Source organism: Tachypleus tridentatus, chromosome 13, assembly GCF_004210375.1.
Source record: "Tachypleus tridentatus isolate NWPU-2018 chromosome 13, ASM421037v1, whole genome shotgun sequence".
NCBI lineage: Eukaryota > Metazoa > Arthropoda > Merostomata > Xiphosura > Limulidae > Tachypleus > Tachypleus tridentatus.
The window spans coordinates 101,408,820-101,431,534 of NC_134837.1; the positions used below are offsets into that span (position 1 = coordinate 101,408,820).

Sequence of the window (22,715 nt, forward strand, 5' to 3'; positions counted from 1 at the left end):
CTTGTGCCTAACGTTTTGGGATGCTTATAGAGAGATCCGAGGTTCGAACCTGTATCGTGCCCCCAGTGGCACAGCGGGTATATCTGCGGATTCACACCGCTAGAAGTCGGGTTTCGATACCCGTGGTGGGAAGAGCATAGATAGTCCATTGTGTAGCTTTTTGCTTAATTTCAAACAACCAAACCATACTTCCAGCTGTGAATGTTCCTATTCGGTTAAGAATAGCCTTGTAGGCTATTTATTTATTTCTTCAGTCAGTATTGATACATTAGGTAAAGTTATGGCTGAATCTTGTGATCTCTGCCATGGCTGTTTCGCCCACGTATCGCACATGTTGCCAATCAGGTTGTAAATAGCAAATACAGTTCTAAGTAGAGATAATCATGAATGTTTAAAAAGTAATATAACTACCAAACTGATACCGCCCTCTTATATTTAAATTAATATGAAAAAAAGAATGAAAACAAAAAATAAAAATTAAATACTTCATCTTTTCGTTGTTTCTTTGTGTTATATATTATGTATATTAATTTATATTTTTGTATATTGACTTATCTATTTATTTTTAGCATGTTTGTTTTACCTTTTGTTTTTCAGCGGCAATCTTATTCGTGGCGATACAAAGACATAGAAATCGGTGTAACAGTTTATTATTATTATCATTTAAACTGGGCCCGGCATGGCCAGGTGGGTTAAGACGTCGATTTGTAATCTGAGGGTCGCGGGTTCGAATCCCCGTCTCACCAAACATGCTTGCCCTTTCAACCGTGGGGGCGTTATAATATAACAGTCAATCCCACTATTCGTTGGTAAAAGTGTAGCCCTAGAGTTGGCAGTGGGTAGTGATGACTAACTATCTTCCCTCTAGTCATACATCGCTAAATTAGGGAGGGCTAGCGCAGATAACCCTCGTGTAGCTTTGCGCGAAATTCAGAAACAAAAGGAAAACAATCAAATACAAGAGTATTTTCAAACTTCAGTATACGAACAAAATTAACCCAAATTGAAAAGTAGGTCAGACGAAAACAAATATTATGAGAACGTACGAAAAAGAAAAGAAAATAAATCGACGTAAAATTCTATGTAGCTTTAGAAAAAAAAAAAAGGATAAAAGAAATCTACGTTGTCAAATCAGATCTCACTAGCATCGAATACACATGCGCAGTGATACTGTTTTTTTTTTGTTCTCTATCGTCTATGTAATTCTACACGATCGCTACTGATAAACCTCTTGAATTCTAATTTTTCTATTGATTCAACGTTCTTTTCGTACTTCAGCTCTCGAATTTTTGAAGATTAAAATGGATAATCGTCAACATTCATTGAATTGCGTTTCGTTTTAGTCTTAGGACAGTTTGTTGAGCCCGGATGCCTTTCAAGTTTCAGGAACAAAAGATTGGCTTTTGTGTATCTGGAGAATTTATGTTCCTTACCATACCAGGGGTGATATGAATGTGACCCACATATCCAGTAATCTTTTGTTAATGTTTAAAGTAAGAATAGATGGTCGTGCAGATAGACAAATAAACACAAAATGGCGGAGCGATCGATAGACACAAGGAAAGAGACACCCGTGGGTAAGTAGATAAATAGAAAGTTGGACAGACAGACAGATAGATAGATAGAGGAAATGTCAGTAGAACAATAAGCAGGTCGATGATTTTAGGTTGCTAGAAAGAGTGACGAAGCTGTAGAAAAATGAATACAAAATTAATCAGGCAGATAGATATATCAATCAATCAATGGGATAGGTGGTTGACATAGATGAATGATAAGAGAAGTGGAGACAGCCATTATTTCCCTTCCTTGTAGAAGTATATCATTGACAAAAGTCAAAGTTTAAAAATATTATGCGTATTATCAAACATTATGAACAGTCATTACACACACAAATATATTTCAAAATTATTTTATTTCTTTTGGAAATTCGCTGATTTATATTTGTAGTGACTGTCAATTCTAAGTATTGTTAAAATTTTATAAACAATGTAGTGAAAGTTTGTCTTTTTTTTGTTTTGAAAATTTTCCAAGCGAATCTCTAATGAACCTGTGATATACGACGAGTTTTTATCCTTTGTTCTTTGCTGAAAAACAAAAACAAATGTATTCTAGGTATGAGATGAAGAAAATACAAATATAGAGGGACAACTTCAGTAAACTGGTAAGTATTGTGATCGGTTTATTTTTATTGTGGCAGCAAATACTTTTATTCTTGCCTCTGTTTGTTTGTTTTTCACAAGCGTTTTGCTGATTTAATTTTCCATTTAGTAAATTAAGGAAGAAATTCGCCTCCTATCATCGGCATTGTTTCTTAGCTAATATTTCCTCGTCTTCGTTAGTAGCTCTCTAGGATAGATGTATATACCGTCGCAGGTTAGGTTGCTACAACAATGAAGTTAGGCTGAATTGGATTAAGCGTTCGGACTCTTCGGGTCAGCGCATCACTGCAACGGACAAAGCATTTTTCACATTGATTGATTATCTTAGAAGTGGCCGTCGGCAGCCACATACATACATCCTAAAGCCTTCTGAACGTGCTCTATGGGGTTTTAATAACACGTATTCGTTCGTTTTCTAGTAGACCAGGGAACCGATAACACACCGGGCTTTTAACGAACAAATTTATCAAAGTTTTTTTTTCGTGCGAAGTCACCATCTTCGCCACAGGAACGCGAGTCTCGCTTGGAGTGACGTATTCGATAGCTGGTCAATGAGTCATTTTATACAAGGTAAACTAGAAGAGCCAATTATTTTCTCTCTCCTAACGAGAAAGATCTGCACTGCTATAGTAATTTACAATCAAACCAAAGTGAATCCGATTGGATACAGGCATTTACAAGTGTTTCGTGAATATTTTACTTACTCTAAGTTGTTAACTATTGCTTTTAAAATGTTAATGACCGTTGAAAGCCCGATATATTATATTCCGTTACGATAAACTTTAAATAGAAAGTTCGGTTAAGCAAATACGCTGTTTAAATAAAAGTGAGATCTTAAAGCAAGTCTTAAATTTTTCGTTGGAAAAATTTATACTTATGAGCGGTTTGTTTTTCTGATTTAGCGGTAAATTTAGGGGGTTAACCATGCGGTGGGCAATGTGTGGCCTTATTATGCTGTATTGCCTTTAAATAAATAAACGGTTTAGAGACACGTATTGTTTTGTTTTTAAAAAAATATTCAGTTAAAATTATTCTAAGAAAAGAATGTGATCACTGTTGAGGCTGGTGTTTTGTCTTTCCAGATGTACTGAAATGTGTATAATCACTTTGTTATTCCAGGACATCCTCTCACCATATTCATATACCGCAGATGGTTGTCTCCTTGTCTTTCTCAATAATTTCTTCCCTACACCAGCATCCTGCATTTGACGGTAGGGGTGAAGAGCTGTCTCTCTTTATAACCACAAACCGTGATAAAGGATGTTGGATTGAGATAGAAACGTTGGACAATCGATTGTTATTCCAAGTGACTTTTCACAAGTCCTAAAAATTACCTTTGCGAAATGTGTGCTTTAAAACTCACGTTTTAAAACTAACTGAACTAAGGGTCGCTTAAATTAAATTGCCATTTAAACAACATTTCAACCAAGTTCGAATTGTTTAAGCAGACCATTAGTTAAGGAAATGGACTTACTGTTACTAATATAAAAGGTTAAATATACGCATTCACAATTTTTGTTGTTTATTTATGACTGTATTCAACGATGTTCCTACTCTCAAGAAAATTGGGAAACGTATTAGAATATACGATTGTATTCTGATGTAGCAGGCTTAGGGAGAGACTAAAAAACAGTATTAGTAAACGTGCTTTACTTACGTATGACATACGTAAAGATGGCTAGATATAATACGGATGGGCGAAATGTTTTTTTTTTTAATATTTACGTTTGGTTATCATAAGCACAATCAAAATGCCAGTTGTTGAGACTCGAGTCCAAAACCTTTTTCTTTTACTTACATGTACACAGAAAGAAGCACTGAAAAGATATGTTAACCAAGGCGGTTTTACTGTTATCCGAATATACAGCTTATATACAGATAACTAAATGGCTAGTTTCTTACGCTCAGTTAACGTCTTTTATCTTTTTTATTTAGTAAAAATAACTTTACTAAGCAATTTGGTAGGCTCAATTTTTCTTTTCTTTGGGGGGGGGGGAATGTCATTTTTGCTCCGACATCATTATGCTGCATTCAGCCGAGAGATATATCGTTAACCTCGCTGATTCTGATCAATAATACTAACATACTTGCCACAGCCTGAAGAAATAGTTTATCTAAATGTCTGCAAGACTTTACCTAGTCGTTTGCTGAAGCATTTTTTTGGCTTTGATTTTATCTTTATGAGTCAAATAGTAGAAACAATAAAGAAACATAAAGTGCAACTTTGAGCTTGAGCCATACCGATTGTTATTAACACAAATTATTTAGACGTAGCTGGTATTACGCAGGAGCATAAGATCAAGGTGAAATGTGAAAAAAAATGAACTCTTCTCGTTGGTATTATAGTTCAACAAGGTGCACATGTGGAACATGTTTAGCACTTATACTAGGATCTGATTTGTATAAATGCTAAAAACCCTAACAATGCGGGCTTTTCATGGCCAGGTGGTTAAGGCACTCGACTTGTTATCTGAGGGTCGCTGATTTGAATCCCCGTTACACCAAACATGTTCGCCCTTTCAGCCATGGAGGCGTTATAATGCGACGGTCAGTTCCACTATTCGATGGTAAAAGAGTAGCTCAAGAGCTGGCGGTGGGTGATGATGACTAGCTGTCTTTCCTCTTGTCTTACACTGCTAAATTAGGGACGGCTAGAGCAGATAGCCCTCGAGTAGCTTTGCGCGAAATTAGAAAAAACCAGACTCTAACAATTTCAATCTTATCTGTATCAGCTGATGTTGAATGAAGTGAACCCTAATGCAGAAAGACTTTTGCTTTTCAAGTAAATGTAAAATAGATCAATAGTGTAATATAGGTAGGTTGGTGTATGATTAAAATGATGTTTCAATTTTTAGCCATCCTTCTTCAAATAGTGGGTTAAAGGTTTAATAAAAGATTACTTGTCTGTCCATTCTTCCAATCATTTATTTGGTTGTCCATCTGTCTGTTTATCTACTGGTTGTATTCTATTATTTTACAGCTTAGAGTACTGCAGTTATAGCTAATCCTTTCCTATAGTAAAGACATATTCATGCCAAAGTTGTTAGATTGGAGTTTAATAACCTGCTAACATTCTCCTGTGTCTCACAAGAATTGGCCAACCAAACTCTCATTAGAAACACGTGAGATGTATGTGTGTTTAATGTTATCACGATATCCTAATGCGATGTTGAACATCTTAATCAGATACAAACGTTATTTAATTGAAATTTAAATACACTCATTAGTGCTCAATAATGGTGCCTGTAACATCTGTAACGATGTTAAAGCTATTGTTATCACTGTTTACACTGAGTTGTGTAACACGTTTTTCAACTCCTTAGATAAATTGAAGTTTGCTCATTTCAGATTTCATTTCATAGGGCTGTAAAATGCTTAGCATTTGAGATCTATCTTTCATCTTCCACAAGTCCTAAAGATGGAATAAATATCAGAACCCGTAATTTGCATGGACGACAAGAGAGATTCTTTTCCGAAACGCTTTTTGTGTATGCAGATAACACTTTAAAAATTTCGGTTTAAGTGCGGAAAGCTATTTTTAAACGACTCTGATTTCGAAACTCGAATGGACAACTTAACAGGGATGTGCAAAATAATCAGCAGTTTACGTGATGTTTACCAAAAAATATTAGACATATCCATTAGCATTATTTCTATCCACTTTATAAACCGAAAACATGTATAGCTCGAACGCTTTACGTGATAAGTACATATGTGTAATATTTAAAGTTTTTAACGTATCCAAAGAGATTAACAGGTAAAAATACATAATATAAAAATTTAAATTATGAACTACATTTCGAAACCAAATTTAATGTACATTGGGAACTTGTTCTTGATTATCTTTGGAATGTACAGATATACTAACAGCATATAAACATTTCTTCTTTATGGGTATTTGGGTATGTTGAATTTTTAAATACCCAGGAGGGTCAGGTGCACAAGACCTCTTCCTCCTTCTCTAGTTTTCATGTCGGCTACTGTTATGTATAATAACCGCACACATCCGCTCACCTGTTTGAATTATTTGAATTATCAAGTATTTTAACGACCATCACCTCTCTATAATCCAACTAGCACGAACTAGAGAGTGATTACTGATAAGAACCGATAGGTGCATATGCTTGCTACGAGTAAAATGACTAGTGCACAGTGTTTATAAATTCTGAGTTTGTGCAATGTATATTACAAATGCTAATGGATATGCTAATATTTGTGGTAAACATCACGTAAACTGCTGATTATTTTGTACGTCCCTCTTAAGTTGTCCATTTCAGTTTCGAAATCAGAGTTGTTTCAAAATAGTTTTCTGCATTTACGCCGCAATTTTTAAGGTGTTATCTGCATCCATAAAAAGCATTTCGGAAAAAGTAAAAAATTGTCTTTTGTCGTCCAATGCAACTTACGAGTTCTGATATTCAACTACATCTTTGGGCATGTGGCTTGTGGGAGTATTAATCTCAAACGCTAAGCATTTTACACACCTATGAAGAGAAATCCGAAATGGACAAATTAAGAAGGAAAATACATTTTACGTGATTTTTATCATTACTATTAGGGCTGTTGGTTTTTATTGCTTCAACAGCTTTGTAAGAGCTTGTTTTGAATTTCGTGCAAAGCTACACAAGGGCTATCTGCGCTAACCGTCCTTAATTTAGCAGTGTAAGACTAGAGGAAAGGCAGCTAATCATTACTGCCCCCTGCTAACTCTTGGGCTACTCTTTTACCAACGAATAGTGGGATTAGCCGACACATTATATAACGCTCTCACGGCTGAAAGGGAGATCATATTTGGTGCAACGGGTATTCGAACCCGCGACCCTCAGATTACGAGTTGAGCGCTTTAACCACTTCGCCATGCCGGGACCGACAGCTTTTTGCATGTAAATCTTAACTTTGTTGCTAACGCTTCCAGTCAATTACTAGTACAAAAAATATTTAAAACAAGTAAAAAATCACGCTTATCTTTCACAAATTATTTGCTTATAAGGGTGTATTTTTAAACCCCACACAGTTTCTTCGAATAAGTAAAGTATATAGAAGTACTTTAAATAAACCATGCTCGCCATTTTCAATGCTAACGACATGAGGATTTGGCTCTCGGCTTTTAAATCGTAACTTTTATACACTCTTCTTGAATGGTGAAAATTTGTTCTACATGTTCTTGCTTACAGCCAATAGAAGTCCAATATTCTGAGCAATACAGCGTTTGCTTAAGCTTTAATATACATCAAACAGTTGTTTAATAGTTTATAATAACTTACACTGAATTTACTGTTTTCATTAGGGAAGTTTTTGTTAAACAATTCTATAGCACGTTTCAACCGACAATTTTATTTTTGATGTAATATCGCATATAATCTTGTATTTTTTCCAACAACTGTTATTTAAAAACAAATTTGTAACCTACGTGTCTTAGACCTACGAAAAATGTGTAGGCTGGAACTTACACTAAAAAAAAATCTTCTTTTGGAAGTTATTTGCCCTCTTTATCAAATATTGTTTCAGCCCTTCAGTCATCTCTGAAAATTGTAAAAGCTGGTAATAAAAATCTGTTTGTTGTAAGTTACTTTTATTGAGTCAAGTTCGTATTTCAGCATTTTTAATGTATTTAAATTAAAGAATTGTGGAAAGTTGCTGGTTGTTTAGGAATAATATATTAAAGAAAATGGTATGCTTTTGGTTCTAAATTAAATGTTTAACGCTTCTATATCTTTATTTATAATTCTGTTGGTATTTATTTAGAATATTCTATGGAGAGCAAATGAAATTAGAGAGCTGTAAGTTTAATACAATATTTTTATTCACATTTCAGTTTGTTTGTTGTTGGCTTATGAAATTCACCATCATCGTTTTAGTACAAAAGGTTTAAACTTTTATTTTTTATAATAGAAGTGAAAATTTTCATGAAGACAACCTTTAACAGTGTTACAGTATCTGTTACTTCACCTTCCAGTTCTGGGTCCACTCATCATCACTGGGTCTTGTGTTACTTTCTTTCCATTGCTTTTCGTTACGTCTTCTAGCCATTTCGTTACTACATTTTCCCTCCAAACAAAGTAAAAAGTAAATAATTCTGTTTTCGTCAACCTCCCTACACACTCAAAATTGGAGTTAGTGTTTTCAGTGAGACGGTCGCCAGCAGCAAACAGTCGCTCTTATTTTAAACTTAATATAGGAGAACATGATACAATTTGTTATCATATATGAAACAAGAATATAAACAAGTATCCCTCGAAATAAGTAACTAGAATTCGATACAATGAACACAGTAAGTGTTAATGTTATTGTAAGTGTTCTTGGATATAAGTATGAAATTAATATAGTTACGAAAATTCTACATGATTTTACTAATGTTTACCTCGTTATTTATTTCTTTATAATGTCACTACTGGTAATTGAAATGTTTTCAATTATACCTTGTTGTTAATTACTCATAAAAGCAAGAGTTTCATTGTGCATCATAGTGAATAGTCTCCACGTCAGTCGTGCCACTTATTATAAATCCCATGAGTTTTTGATTTTCAGTGGAAACTAACCTTTGTAAATCTGCAATTTTAGAACCTGTACAAGTCAAATCTATTACAGTCTAGTTGTGCTTTGGAAAATTATTCCTTCTGATTGCCGTTTAAAAAATAATAACAATGAAAATAAACTAATTTTCTAAAAATAAGAATAACAAATTATTAGCTTTCTGTTATTTTCTTTAAAAACTTGCGGTTAAATCTCTTACCCGTCAGGTGTCTTTCATGTATACTGTATTTACCTTCCATTATTCAAATAACCTTGTACAAAACTCGAGCTGTAAGCATGCTGCATTGAACAAAAGTATAATAAAATATAGACTTATTTTTTAACGTATTAGAGCTCGTTAGTTTTGAATTTGTATATAAACGAAAGTTGTTTTTAATAGAAATGCATTATTTGATCGAAATTTTTTGGTTCTATCGAAAATTTTGGAAGAAAACGCAATGTTCACGTTTCTTCTTTGTTGTTGTTGTTTTTCGATGGTTATTTTTGCGCTTGTCTGCATCTTTGTTTATGTTTTGAATTTCGCGCAAACGCAAACTTACCTATATAAAGACTAACCATCTTTAATTTAGCAGTGATAGAGGGAAGGCAAGACAACTAGTCAATACTGCCCACTGCCAACTATTGGGCTACTCTTTTTACCAACAAATGGTGGGATTAATCGTCACATTATAACTCTTCCTACGGCTGAAAGGGCGAACGTGTTTAGTAACGTGGATTAGAACTAGTGACCCGCAAATTGAGAATCGAATACCCTAACAATTGGGCCGTGCCAGATCATCCTGAGAGTGCCCTTTGTGTAAAAATTTTTTTTCCTGTAGTTATGTGTTGAGACATAATCAGAATGTAAGTTAATTGATGTAGATGATCATCATGGTCATTCAATGACAATAGTAATTTTCATTTACAAATAAGTTCACTATCATAGAAAAAAAAATATAATAGGATTGATTAAAAAAACACGAACCACAACAATATTTAAAAACGAACCGTCTTTTTATCAACCCTTTAAATTAAAGCCGACTGACTTGTTTAATGATGTTTTTTATGTTGAAGATTTTTAGCTATGTTCATATTGAGTATATAAATCAGAATAAAATCATTAATTTATACTACGATTAAATATAGTTGAAATTAATATTTAAAAACTCGAACGAGTAAGCAGCGCATGAAACTCCAGTCATTTGGTTGAATCTTGAGTAGAACAGACGTCTAAAAAAATAAACATTGGTTCTCGACGAAGAAGCGACTTGGAAAATCTATAAGCAAACAGTGATAACAGAACACAGTTGGAAAGTGTCAAGAAACATGGATTGGATCATCGGTTTCCCGAACTTTCCGACTGCGTGACAAAACAAGCAAGCACAGCACGTGCACACGAGGAAATAGAGGTGTTTTTGTTGTTGTTGTCAGGATTAACAACTGTTAGTCTGCTTATTTCGCCAGCTGTTTGGGTGGTGATTTTCACCCTGCTGCTTAATCGCTACGCATCTTGAGAGAACTAGGGAGATAAATGTCCAGTATAAGACAGTTGGCCAATAAAGTTAGTAAAGTTGTCGAACTATGACTTGAGATGCATGAAACGTCCAGCAAAGAAACAAGAACATACTTGTAATCCAAACAAAACCTGTAGTACAATTATTAGTTTTCAAATCCGGGCAAAATTACTTATCTGGATGTTCAGAAGCCGATCGTTATTTTATAGAGGCAAGAGTACCCGTCTCCACTGTCGAGAAAAGTTTATATTAATCTATAAGAAGTACTCGTCCCCAGTGAAGGGAGGAGTTAAAAAAGCTGAAATGAGCGTATTAATCCAAACTACTTCACGAACTTTAAACAAGTTAATTGTGTTGCACTGTTGATTCCACTCAAAGTCAAAGCTTTGAGCTACGTTTGTTTCACACCGCGAAAAGTAATTGCTGAGAATTTCACCAGTGCCAAGAGCCGCTCTACAATAGCATACGATAAATATACATTTGTATTATTTAAGTTTCATCACAATTTTAAATTTGAATGACAGTGTGGTTAATTCCTAACAACTTAGTATAGATTATCCTGTTCATAATATATTAGATTATCCTGTTCGTGATATAACATTTGGCATCAACATAATTCATACCTATTCTCTCGTCATTTCATAAGTTTTGCCTGCGTGCACAGCTTTTCAAACGAAGTGCAGAAAGCGGCTGCCGTAAACGGGAGACGGACAGACACCACGGTTCATAGTATGTATGTATTTGTTTTTAAATATCCGATCAACTAGTGTTTACGTTTCACAGGATGATTTTGTAAGCCTTGCTATGCTTAAAAATTTTATATTCTTGTGTACTTACCTATGGTTCACACGCACGCTTATTCATAGGTTTTTACGTAGTGACGATTCGATTCATGAATACGAAAGTGTTTTCCTTTTATTCTCTACAAGCCGATTTATCAAGAGTGTTTTAGAGACATTTCATATCATTTTACATAAAGAGGATTTTTGTATTTTGTTGGTCCCCCCCCTAGAGAATTAAAACATCTGTATAACGCGTCGCGATCGAACATTTTATCAAAATTAATAGTTGGAAATCAACATGTCATACTTTGAATAATGAAAGCAACGTCTAAGAGTTTATCAAGTGTTTCGAAACATGTCAACCGTTCTCTGAATAAGAAGCGTTTGAAGCGGCTTACGACATTGTTTCGATAATGGCTTCCTATTAAAACAGTTTCCACGTTGAGCTACGATGTAGTTTTGCATATGATGCAGTTTTTATGTTTAGTTGAAGTACTAAGGTAAAGGAACCGGATTAAGTTGTTTTTGTCTCTTCTTTTTTTTTTATATTTGGTAAAGGATGGATAAAGAGACTAGAGAAAACCGAAATGCAAACAGGGCTTGTCGTTTCACGAGCGCATTCTACAAACATTTCTCACTCTTAAACTTTATTTCCCTAGGGATTAAATAATCACTTGCAGATGTTTTAATGTGGAAAAACAAATGTTTGCGGAACAGGGAAATGTGCAGTAGCTAAACTGTAGGAGGGTCGTGCAATTCGGTTGGACAACTGTGGAAAAATATTGGTAAAAAGTAGAATTGAAACCGAATAACATGTTAAATAAAGTTGTTTGTGTGCTGTTAACTATGGCCATATATTTCTTTTTATAAATTTTTAACTCTGCATGGATAAAGTTGAACAATGTTTTGGAAATGTTGAGATTTCTATTCTTGTTTCTCCTGCATGTGATACTAGACAAGCTGCTAAGATATGAAAATCTATCCCACTGCTTGCTTGTTAAATTTAATAATGTGACAAACTTTACAGTGGACATTTTTATTTCAAAGAGTTAAAACTGTGAAATTTCAATCCATAGGAGCGGATCATTTTCAGGCTATTTACGATATACATTATTGTCGCAGTTTTAATTGATTAAAAAAACGTCTCCACTATAAAGTTGATCACAATATTAAAATTGTCACTTAGCCTGTGTGTTTTCGTCATTTATATAAAAACTGGGACATTTTATTTATGAAGTTTTATTTCAGAACGTCTGATAAAAGGCAGACAATATGTGCTTGTTTTTTGTTAGGTTTGATGAAGTGAAATTAATATATTTTTGTGATAAATGTAATGAAATCTAATTTCTGCGACCTTCAATGATTCTAATGATTTCACGTGTTCGCCTTATAACCATTGACCGTTTGTTTGTGTGGCTGTGAAGTTTAAAATTAAATTCTACTTTTTCAGGGAATATCTTACAAACGTTAAAAATGAAATTTTGCATATGGCACATTTTCACAGGAACAATGGGCCAGGCTACGGACCGAGTGTCCAAAGCTCCTCACGTAATGACACAAAATATTCTCTGCACATTTAATTGTACGTGGTATATAAATCTGCCAATAAATCAATTTATTATATTTATAGAGTTGTTTCCTTTCTGAAATTTCATGCATACATTCACAAATGATTATCTACCCTTTAGCCATAACTACTTTTAACTGGTAGACTAGAAAAAAGGCAGTTAATAAACATCACCCACTATCAAATCTTGAACAATTCTTGTTTGACCTGGCATAGCCAGGTGGCTAAGGCACTCGACAAGTAATGTGATGATCGCGTGTTTGTATCCCATTCCCACCAAACATGCTTGCTCTGTCAGCCGTGGGGGCATTATAATGTGATGGTCAATCCCCCTATTTGTTTGTAATGTAAAAGAGTAGCCCAAGAGTTGGCGGTAGATGGTGATGACTGGCTGTCTTCCCTCTCGTCTCACACTGCTAAATTAGGGACGGCTAGCGCAGATAGCTCTCGTGTAGCTTTGAGCAAAATTCAAACCAAATCCAAAACGAGAATTAATTGTCGATTTATATAACACATCTATGGTCCCATGTGGAACATGTTTCGAATTGCCACCCATGAACCATCTGATTCACTGTCGAAGCAGATCAACCACTATGGCCACACCATCGCCCCTAAAGATCTGGACAAAGTTCTTGTGGTGGTATGTGCTGCTCAGTAACTGCCCTCTCTGTGCTAGGTATACAGTATGTTGTAAGTCGAGTAACTTTACAATTGAATTTAATACTTTGCCATTTCTATAGTTACATTTACTGTATTTGTGAAATAGGATCTCAAATGCCTAGCGTCATCTGTTTAAACGGGAGCTCTGTGTGACTGAGGTTGTGACGTATATGTGCATCTTGTTTTATAACGCACGGCGTTTTTTATTAATGTCTTTCCAGAGGCTCCTTTGAGTCCTTAAGATCAGAGACAATCGTGAAGATTGAGAGGTCCATTGAAGACAATATAGATACCACAAGCTGAGCGAATCTGAGGATGACGATAGGATAGGGAGCGGCTACTCCGAGGAAGCATCATTTTCTTCATGTATGTTGCAAGTTAAGGATGTTTCGTGTCGAGTTCTGTTCGAGATGGAAACGCATCCATCAGCCCGGATGTGTTTACCAGAGGTCGGGGGCTGTCATTTCCTTCTTATATTTATCGTTACGCACGAAAACTAACCACTTTTATTGGTCGAATTTTCTAGAAGTCAGCTGTACAAATTGAAAAACGTATATTTCGATTTTTTCTTGTAAATAAAGAAAGACATGCCAGAAGAAAGAAAGACAAAACAAAATATCACCATCAGAACAGCTGTATCATTGTTTCACAGTAGTAACTCTGCATTTAACAGAGTACGAAATTTCATAGCAACTAGGTGATATACAGTGTAATATTACTTGTTTTGCGTCATTAGTGTAAGCCTTTCGTTTTATAATTTCACATACCTTCATGGGAAATTTAATTTATTGGTTGTTGTTTATCCAGTAAATTACCTTGTGTCTTATACTTTAATACTTGGCTGTTGTAGTGCTAGGATTAAGCATCAACCTCTGATAATTCTGTTAACATACACAGAGGGTACAGACTTATTTTCCTACACAATAATTTAATAACAGGGTAGGAAATGACATAGGATATAGAATGGTCTCATGAGTATGGAATTGTTCTATAGAAGCGTTTATGCCATTTTTAGTTCTCACCAACAATTGTTAGAATAGCTTGTTATATTATATTTCAAAACATGCTTATGGAATAAAACTGAGCGAATATACGTGTGAATTTCACACTTAATCACTTATTTTATGATGTATTATAGCCAGCGGCTTAAGGTTGTTATATATGGCTTAGTCGTTTGTCTGTAGAAAATACCAACGTGTTAAAATAATGTATATCTGTCTTCACCATCAATATAGCACATTTGATTAGTTGTCAAGTCTGTCGCTATAATGGTTAAAATATTTTTTTTGTCTTTCTGCTTACAAAATGTACTATAAATTATCTACTTCATATAGGAGTAATGCAAGCTTCTATCCAATTAAAATCGACCTCTTTTATAACATTTAGATTTTACAAATTATCCAAGTTTACCGCCAGAGGTACACAGTCAATTTATTTAGAAAATCAAATTAATATGAAACTAACTCGCAAAAAACTCTAATCACTATTGGCTTTAGGCAGTTCATTGTGAGTTTGTTCCTTCTTCTATTGAGGAATAGATATTTAAAAGAGTGATGAAAATGCTCTAACTTCAGCAAATTGCTTAAGGGTGAAATAAATCATCAATATGTATGAAAAGTTATTTTACACTTTTGCCGTTTGAAATTTGCTTTAGGTTAATACCAAAGCCATGTAATCCTATGAACAGCTTTTACTGTCTTGCCAGGTTTCACTTATATTATAAATGGCATCTTTATCAGCTGATGTACATGTGTTGCTCTCTATATCCTAACACCGACCAACCAACGACCGCAAGAGATGTTTTGACGATTAAAATACTTAAACACAATTTTTATTTCATTATATAGATTTCTTTCTTCCTTTTTTTAAATCATTAATTCAGTTGTATACGATTCCTTTACGGCGAGGCCCGGCATGGCCAGGTGGTTAAGGCACTCGGCTAGTTATCCGAGTCACTAGTTCGAATCCCCGTCACACCAGACATGCTAACCCTTTCAGCTGTACTGACGTTATAATGTGACGGTCAATCCCACTATTCGGTGGTACAAGAGTAACTCAAGTGTTGGCGGTGGTTGGTGATGACTAGCTGCCTTCCCTTCTGTCTTATACTGCTAAATTAGGGACGGCTAGCGCAGATAGCCCTCGAGAAGCTTGGCGCAAAATTCAGAACAAATCAATCTTTTACGGCGAACGTGACTTTCTTTAACCATCTGCTAACAGTAAAGAGTAACACTTCTTGGGTAGGCAGAGTGTTGCAGTTGTGAATGAGAAGATTTTTATGTTCAAGCTGCGATGTTCCCGCAAAACACGCTTTGGCAAATCATAAACGTGACATCGAATCCTGTTATTTGGTTAAGAGCAGCCACATCGAAGGCGAGGTAAAGTTAATTATTACCCTTCCCTTGGTCAGTAGTTCAAAATTAACAATAGCTGTGCTTAAGACCTGGTCGTATAACGCAGGTGTCGCATAAGATAACAGTTATGTCTCGAATACAAAGTTCCACAGTTAACACATTGTTTATTCAACAAAATTTCGTTGTAATGTATCAAATATTTTTAGCTGTTAAATGTTGTATATATTAAACGATTGCAAACTTATCAAGTTGTTCAGAAAGCGTTGATTAGACATTAATATTTTTGAGTTAGGCAATAAATATCACTTTAAAACTGTCTGAAAAGTTTTACATCAAGGCAAAGTACTGTTAGGTGCAAGATCGACTGAATATTTGCAAAAAAAGAAAATTCGATAAGCCATAGGACAAATAACTTTCTTTTTGTTTCTTAAAAAAACTTTGATAGAGGAATTCGGAATGTGGCTACCAATACACTGGCTGTGTGAAGAACTTTATACTTCTGAGGGATTGTTTTCTTGTCATATTATTTTTGTGTTTTGTTAAAAAAAAACGGTTTAAAAATAGCGAGAGTGATGTTCAGTGTTATGGGTGTTTAATGGGCTCAAACAATCCATCACATTTGAGTTGTCTGACATGCTCTTTTTACTGTTGTTGTTTTTTCTGAGATGTTGGATATTAATGTCTGTGGTGTAGGTACACTTTTACCAAGGCCGATTTGTCAATGTCTTTATCTGTGACAGATTTGCTACTGGAACTGTACTCGGTCGTTATGATAGTTTCATGGTTTTATGACAAAAATATGTTAAAAGTTTACAGACGTTGATTGATATGAAGTGGCTTCTTGAAAATGTTTAACATCCAAATATTGCTTGCTATGAGAAAGTACCTTTCGTTTCTTGGAGTATACTACACTCTTTCCATTGTCTGAGATTAACTGCAAAGCTCCATGTTTTTCAAACTTCCTCACAAGAATCGAAATCTGTCACATTCTTCAAATCTAAGTACTTAACCACTGCCATATGTCTGAACAAAAATAATCCGTGGAATTCGTTTTGTATTCTGCAAAAGAAAGTTTGACTCGTGAGGGTTTAAAAAATGACTTTAAGGAAGAAATTCGAGTAGAGTTTGGGAAGAAGAGTTTTTGATTTATGACATGATTGCTGAGGCGTAAAGTAAAGACCAATCAGGCGTAGTTTTTAGCTTTTTATTTAAACCCTTTTTTGCATTGTAGGATAAAACAAATCTATAAACCCATTAATTTCCCATTTTTGAAGAATACGAGACAGCTAACTCTTTTTCCACAGTTTCCTTTTTTTGTATTTATCAAAATTTTGGCTTGGCCGAAATGCGTTTTACTGTATAATTGTGAGTTATTTAACACTATGAAAACACTATTCAGATTCTAAATTGTATCTCTTTAAACTAAAATGCTGTTTTACTAATCTTAAAAAAAATTGTAATAAACTAAGAACCGTAAGAAATGTTTATTGTTCTTGTATTTGAACTGAATTTGAAAGTTATGAAAATGTTTTGACTTAAAACCAATTGACGTTAATTTAATCTCATATTGGACAAACTTAACATAAACTAGTGTAAGTTGTATTGTTATTTTCTGAAAAATGAAGAAAATATTTTTCGTGGTGCACCGAAATTTGGTCCAAGATTTCTTTAAGGTACATTAGTTTTTTTATTGTTTGGAAACGTTTGATTAACATCGTTCATAATATCATATCGTAACAAATAAATTACTGTAATTTGAGCCAATTTCTATCTATTGGAACGTAAAGTTTTTTAGATTAACTGAATATTAGCGCTACCTTTTCAATTTGTGTTACTATATAGTGAAACGTATTGTCCGAATTCATAGCTCATACCAGAAATCTACGCTTTTCTAATGTTTTTTTTTTAATAGATTTTAGTTTATAATATAAAAAATATACAAGAACACAATGAATGGCGTAAAAACGTGTATATACATGTAAAGTACAAGTCAATTATCCCTATTAGGACTTCTTGAAGCAGATTGTTTAAAGGAAACAGGATTATTGGTAAGGTCAAGTGCAACTGAATATAAGAATAAGGCCAACATTGTTTCTGTTGATGTTAACGTTTTACAGGCTATTACATTTATATGATATTTCAGAGTCATAAATAACTAGTATTATAATAATTAACAAAACCTCCAAGTTTGTCTCCTCTCCCTGTTGATTGTGGTAAATATTATTATTATGTATTGTATGAACAACTGTCTGTTTACGGTTTTCAAGAGCATTAAAAACAGTAATATATGGCTTAGAGGTTAATAATCCTAATCACCAGGTTTTAGTACCTTTCTAATTAAATCCAGTGTTAAACTGCTATAAAAATATTTAAACATTTCGAGAGAGGGATCATTCCTTAAAGAAGGTTATTATCGATCTTTTCATAGGATATCACTTGTATACAAATATAATTAATTCGACGAAAATATAATTTCTTCGCTCTGTAGGAATATTACTTTACCTACATCTCTTCTTCCTACTTGTGATGGCTCGGCATGACCAGGTATTGTATAAGGCTCTCGACTCGTAATCCGAAGGTCGCGTGTTCGAATCCCCGTCACACCAAACATGCTCGCCCTTTCAGCCGTGGGGACGTTATAACGTGCGGTCAATCTCGCTATTTGTTGATAAAAAAAAGAGTAGACCGAGAGTTGGCGGTGGGTGGTGATGACTAGCTGTCTTTCCTCTAGTCTTACACTACTAACTTAGGAACGGCTATCGCAGATAGCCCTCGAGTAGCTTTGCTTGAAAAGAAACCAAACCAATCTTTAAAGAAAATTTGGCTATTTACTAACAACAGTGCGTTTTTCTCTTCAGTGTAATTTATCTCAGTGAAACATACATTAATTTAGGAAAATTACGTCTTAATATAGACACGTAATATAAATTAGAAACTGGTCCCTGCAGAAAAAATGAACGTAAAGTAGATTTTAATCAGTTAATATTACTAATCGATTGTCTTTGTGAGAGCAAAGAAAATGTTGACATGATCTTTCAAACAAATTTGTAGCTCGCATTTTTTTCTCACTGGAGAATTGAAATTAATAATGAAACATAATGTGATCTTCTTTAGTTGTTGTTAGTTCCCGTGATAAAACAAACATTGTATATTAACGAAGATGAAGACAGTTGACAAAACACATTGTATTTACAAGTTTTAACGTTTCGGAATAACTTGTTCCCTCATCAGCGAAATCCTGAACGTTCAAACTTGTAAATATAATGTATGTTTTTGTCAACCTTCTTCATCTTCATTATTAAACATTATATATGTCGTTTGTATAACTTAGAATAAAGTTTTGTATCTCAGAGAAATTAATAAATGGCTGCAAGAGAGAGAAATTGAACACTTAATGAAGAGCTGACAACAACTGAGCTAAATAATACAGAAATGATAGGTTTTAAACTTGGACAGAGATGTGTGAAAAGTGAAAAAAAAAAAAGGTAATAAGAGGCAGAATACAGTTTGTGAATATATAAAGAAAGCCGTTGTGGCTGTCAAAGATAACGACATCAAATTACTGTTTCACAAGTAAAAAGATAATTGAAGAGCTCTATAATTATAATTGAGTGAGCCATTGAAAAACAGTAAAATAAAGCATTAGTGATGGGGATATCGACCGTGTCAAATACCGAACAATGAATCTTGAATTTTTATGGTAACAAATGAATCTTCAATTGTTTGTTTTTTTTAATTCGGGGAGAGCTACAGGAAGGCTATCTGCGCTAGCCGTTTCTAATTTAGCAATGTAAGATTAGAGGGAAGGCAGCTAGTCAGTACCATCCACTGGCAACTTTTGAGCTACTCTTTTGCCAAGAAATAATGGGATTCGCCGTAACATTATAACGCTTCCCCAACTGAAAGGGCGAGTATGTTTGGTATGACGAGGATTCGAACCCGCGTTCCTCAGACTGTGAGTCGAGCGTTCTAACCACCTGGCCATGACTTTCCTCTTGTCTTATACTGCTAAATTAGAGACGTCTTGCGTGGATAGCCCTCGTGCAGCTTTGTACGAAATTCAAACAAATAACAAAAATAAAGTTGATTTTATTACTAGCATCATTTATAATGCTTCTCCAGAAAAACTTTTCTTTCATGGAAGTGGACATCGCGCATGCCGCCCTTTCGCATAAAAATCTCATTTAGAAGTGAACTTGGAAATAGTTCTGGTTGAGAACATTCTAGAGATAGTTTTTTATTGGGTTCATCCAGTACACCAGTTTCGATTTAGTTTGTCTTTTTATAAGTATTTATGTTTGGCAGTAGAAGAAATTTCGAGCTGAAAATGGTTTAATATTCAACTTAAGATGGCTGTGGGTCGCAAGGTCCGTGGTTCGAGCAGCATTGGAAGGCTTTATAACTGTGATAATTTACCGCACTTTTCAGTTAAAAGTAACAAGTAGGCGGTTGATGCTGCTGGTGAATTGCCTTGCCTCTGATCAACAGTTCTGTATTAAGAATAACTGTTTCTGTACCTTTGGGTTTTTGACCTGGCAATTTAACCCACGTGTTAAATAAGGTGTCATGCAGAATGAAAATATCGTTCACTTGAGACAAATTAACTGTCGTAAAATATACGGTTTTAGTATATTTCAAGCAATGCGTTTAATTAGATCATATAGAGTGTGAAGCTGGATTTAGAAAACAACAGTAGCAGTTAATTGACCAGAAGCGACTAGACCTAATGTAAATGTAATTTTTACTGATCCTATACAAGTTTTGATAAGAGCTGTTTTGTACTAGAAATTAAAGCGAAATGACTTTTTGAAAACAAACGACTTCCAGCTTTTCAAAAGTGTTTTGACGACGTTTGATAATGTATTTGTTGTAACATCCAACGGGCTTCCAGTGTATGATGATGTTTCTTGATATATAGAGCGACGACAAACACGGTTCACGATTGCCTATATCTATTAAACTGAAGTTTACTGATTTATCAAACAAGTCAGTTTTTATTTGACAGTGTGCTGCACCACTGAATGTTGTATTGATTGATGCACGAAAGATATGCTTCAAACTTAAAGAAAAACACGTGTTAAGTAAATAATCAGTTTCTCGGTTTATAGTACATGTCTTTTCATCTGTCCACTGAAAAAGCTAGAGTTTGTTGCCGTGCTATTAATTTCATTTCTTTCAGTGAAGAACAAAGCTAAACAAAGGGTCACATGCTCTGCCCACCACGACTGTCGAAACCAGACATACCACTGTGCCACTCAGGTTGGGGTCTATAATATTGCTATTATACTAATTGTAATATACTTTTATAACGTGCTGTTGCACTAATTTGATTAATCAGAAAAATATACTTCTTTAATATTTTGTCATCTTATTTCGCAGTCTATATAATGCTGTGAAAGTCATATTTTTAGGCGAAAATCTTCAAAATAACACAAACTAAAATTATTGTTAGGACTTTAAATAAGTAGTAATATGTTTTATGTTCACAGAATACATATTCTTTAAAGAAATAATGTAGCATTTTCTTGGAACACTGAGAGTTTTATTTTCGGTAAATACGAATTATAAGTTTTTGTGACTCTGGGGGGAGGGGCTGCTGTGTGATTTTTTCACTAAGTGTTTTCTACGCCTGTGCATAAGATTGAATATATTTTTATGTTGTTTCTGACAAATGAAATTGTTTCAGTGTTTTTTCCTGTATCAGTTAGGCCCGGCATGGCCAGGTGGGTTAAGGAGTTTGACTCGTAAACCGAGGGTTGCGGGTTCGAATCCCCGTCGCACCAAACGTGCTCGCCGTTTCAGCCGTGGGGACGTTATAATGTGACGGTGAATCCCACTATTCGTTGGTAAAAGAATAGTCCAAGAGTGGTGGTGGGTGGTGATGACTACCTGCCTGCCCTCTAGCCTTATACTGCAAAATTAGGGACGACAAGCGCAGATAGCCCTTGAGTAACTTTGCGCGAAATTCAAAAAAACAAACTGTATCATTTATGTGTCCAAAATTTGTTTATGCTATTTTAATTTTATTTGGATATATTGTTTCATTTGTTTACGCTTGGGGCTTATTTTTGAGGGGCAGTGCATGAAACTTCTTATATTTTTCTTGAACTTCAATGTTCCTTTCAGTGTTAAACAATAAGTGTAAATGAGTTAACTTTTTCTGGGGGATAAATTTAATGAACACAATTATTCATCACTCAGGATCAGTGTAATGTGCTTATTTCCCTTCAGCACCAATATAGTGAATACAACTATCTTTCAGGACCAGTGTAGTGAGAATGACTGTCCTTCGAGATTAATAGAGTGAACATAACCATTTTCTCTTTAGGTCCAATATAGTGAGTATAAATGTTTATCCTTCGAAATCAGTGTACTAAGTATGACTTCAATCTTAAGTTAATATAACTGTCTGCCAGAATCAGCATAGTCGACTCTATTTACCCTTCAGAATTAATACAATAAGTATATGCATCCTTTAAGATCAATTCGATGAATAAATTTAATTATTTTCCAGGATGTAATTCTGGATTGTGATTATATTTTAGAATTAGTATCCTTTGAAGTTACTATTTCAGTTATTTTTATCTCCCAGAATAATTATCCTAGCTGTATTTATTCTTCAGGGTATTTGCCTTTTCCCTAGAAGTTAACTGTTTGGTACGTGTTCTGATCTCGGAAGATAAAGTGACTTTCTCACAGCGTTTGAGCTAAAGTTAGGACTGGGTCTGAACATTTGGACAGTGCTAGTAAAAAGATCAAACCGAGTTAACGCGTTTTCGCGTTCCGTTTAAAATAGATGTCTCAGCAGGTTTCTAGGGAAATTGACAACTTTCTTCGTGCACGAGCCCATCTACGCTCGGAAAGCTGGCACGATGTTTGTCGTCAGTTCGCGACAGCTGGTTTATGTTTCTTTATTCGTGTCTCGCGGTTCTCTGTGTTGTAATAATGTGTAATATATTATTAGACAATGCACATGGAAACATTGTGTGAAGCTAATAATAGTTTATAAGGAGGGCTCTTTCACGATTTTATGAACAATACTGATAGGTACCGCCATTAAAGTTTTATTTTTTACAGTTATTTGTTTTCGCCATGCAGCTTCAATGTTTCACGTACACGTTTTCAATAGATCGACAGAAAGGTAAGCGTTAATGGAACGATAAATA

At 34.6% G+C, this 22,715-nt stretch overlaps 1 protein-coding gene across 1 annotated transcript in view; it reads left to right on the forward strand.

The window, feature by feature from the left end:
- The window catches only part of LOC143236800 (plexin-B-like), a 240,581-nt gene that overhangs the window by 97,074 nt on the left and 120,792 nt on the right, over positions 1 to 22,715 (forward strand). The gene's annotated exons all lie outside the window — the stretch shown is intronic.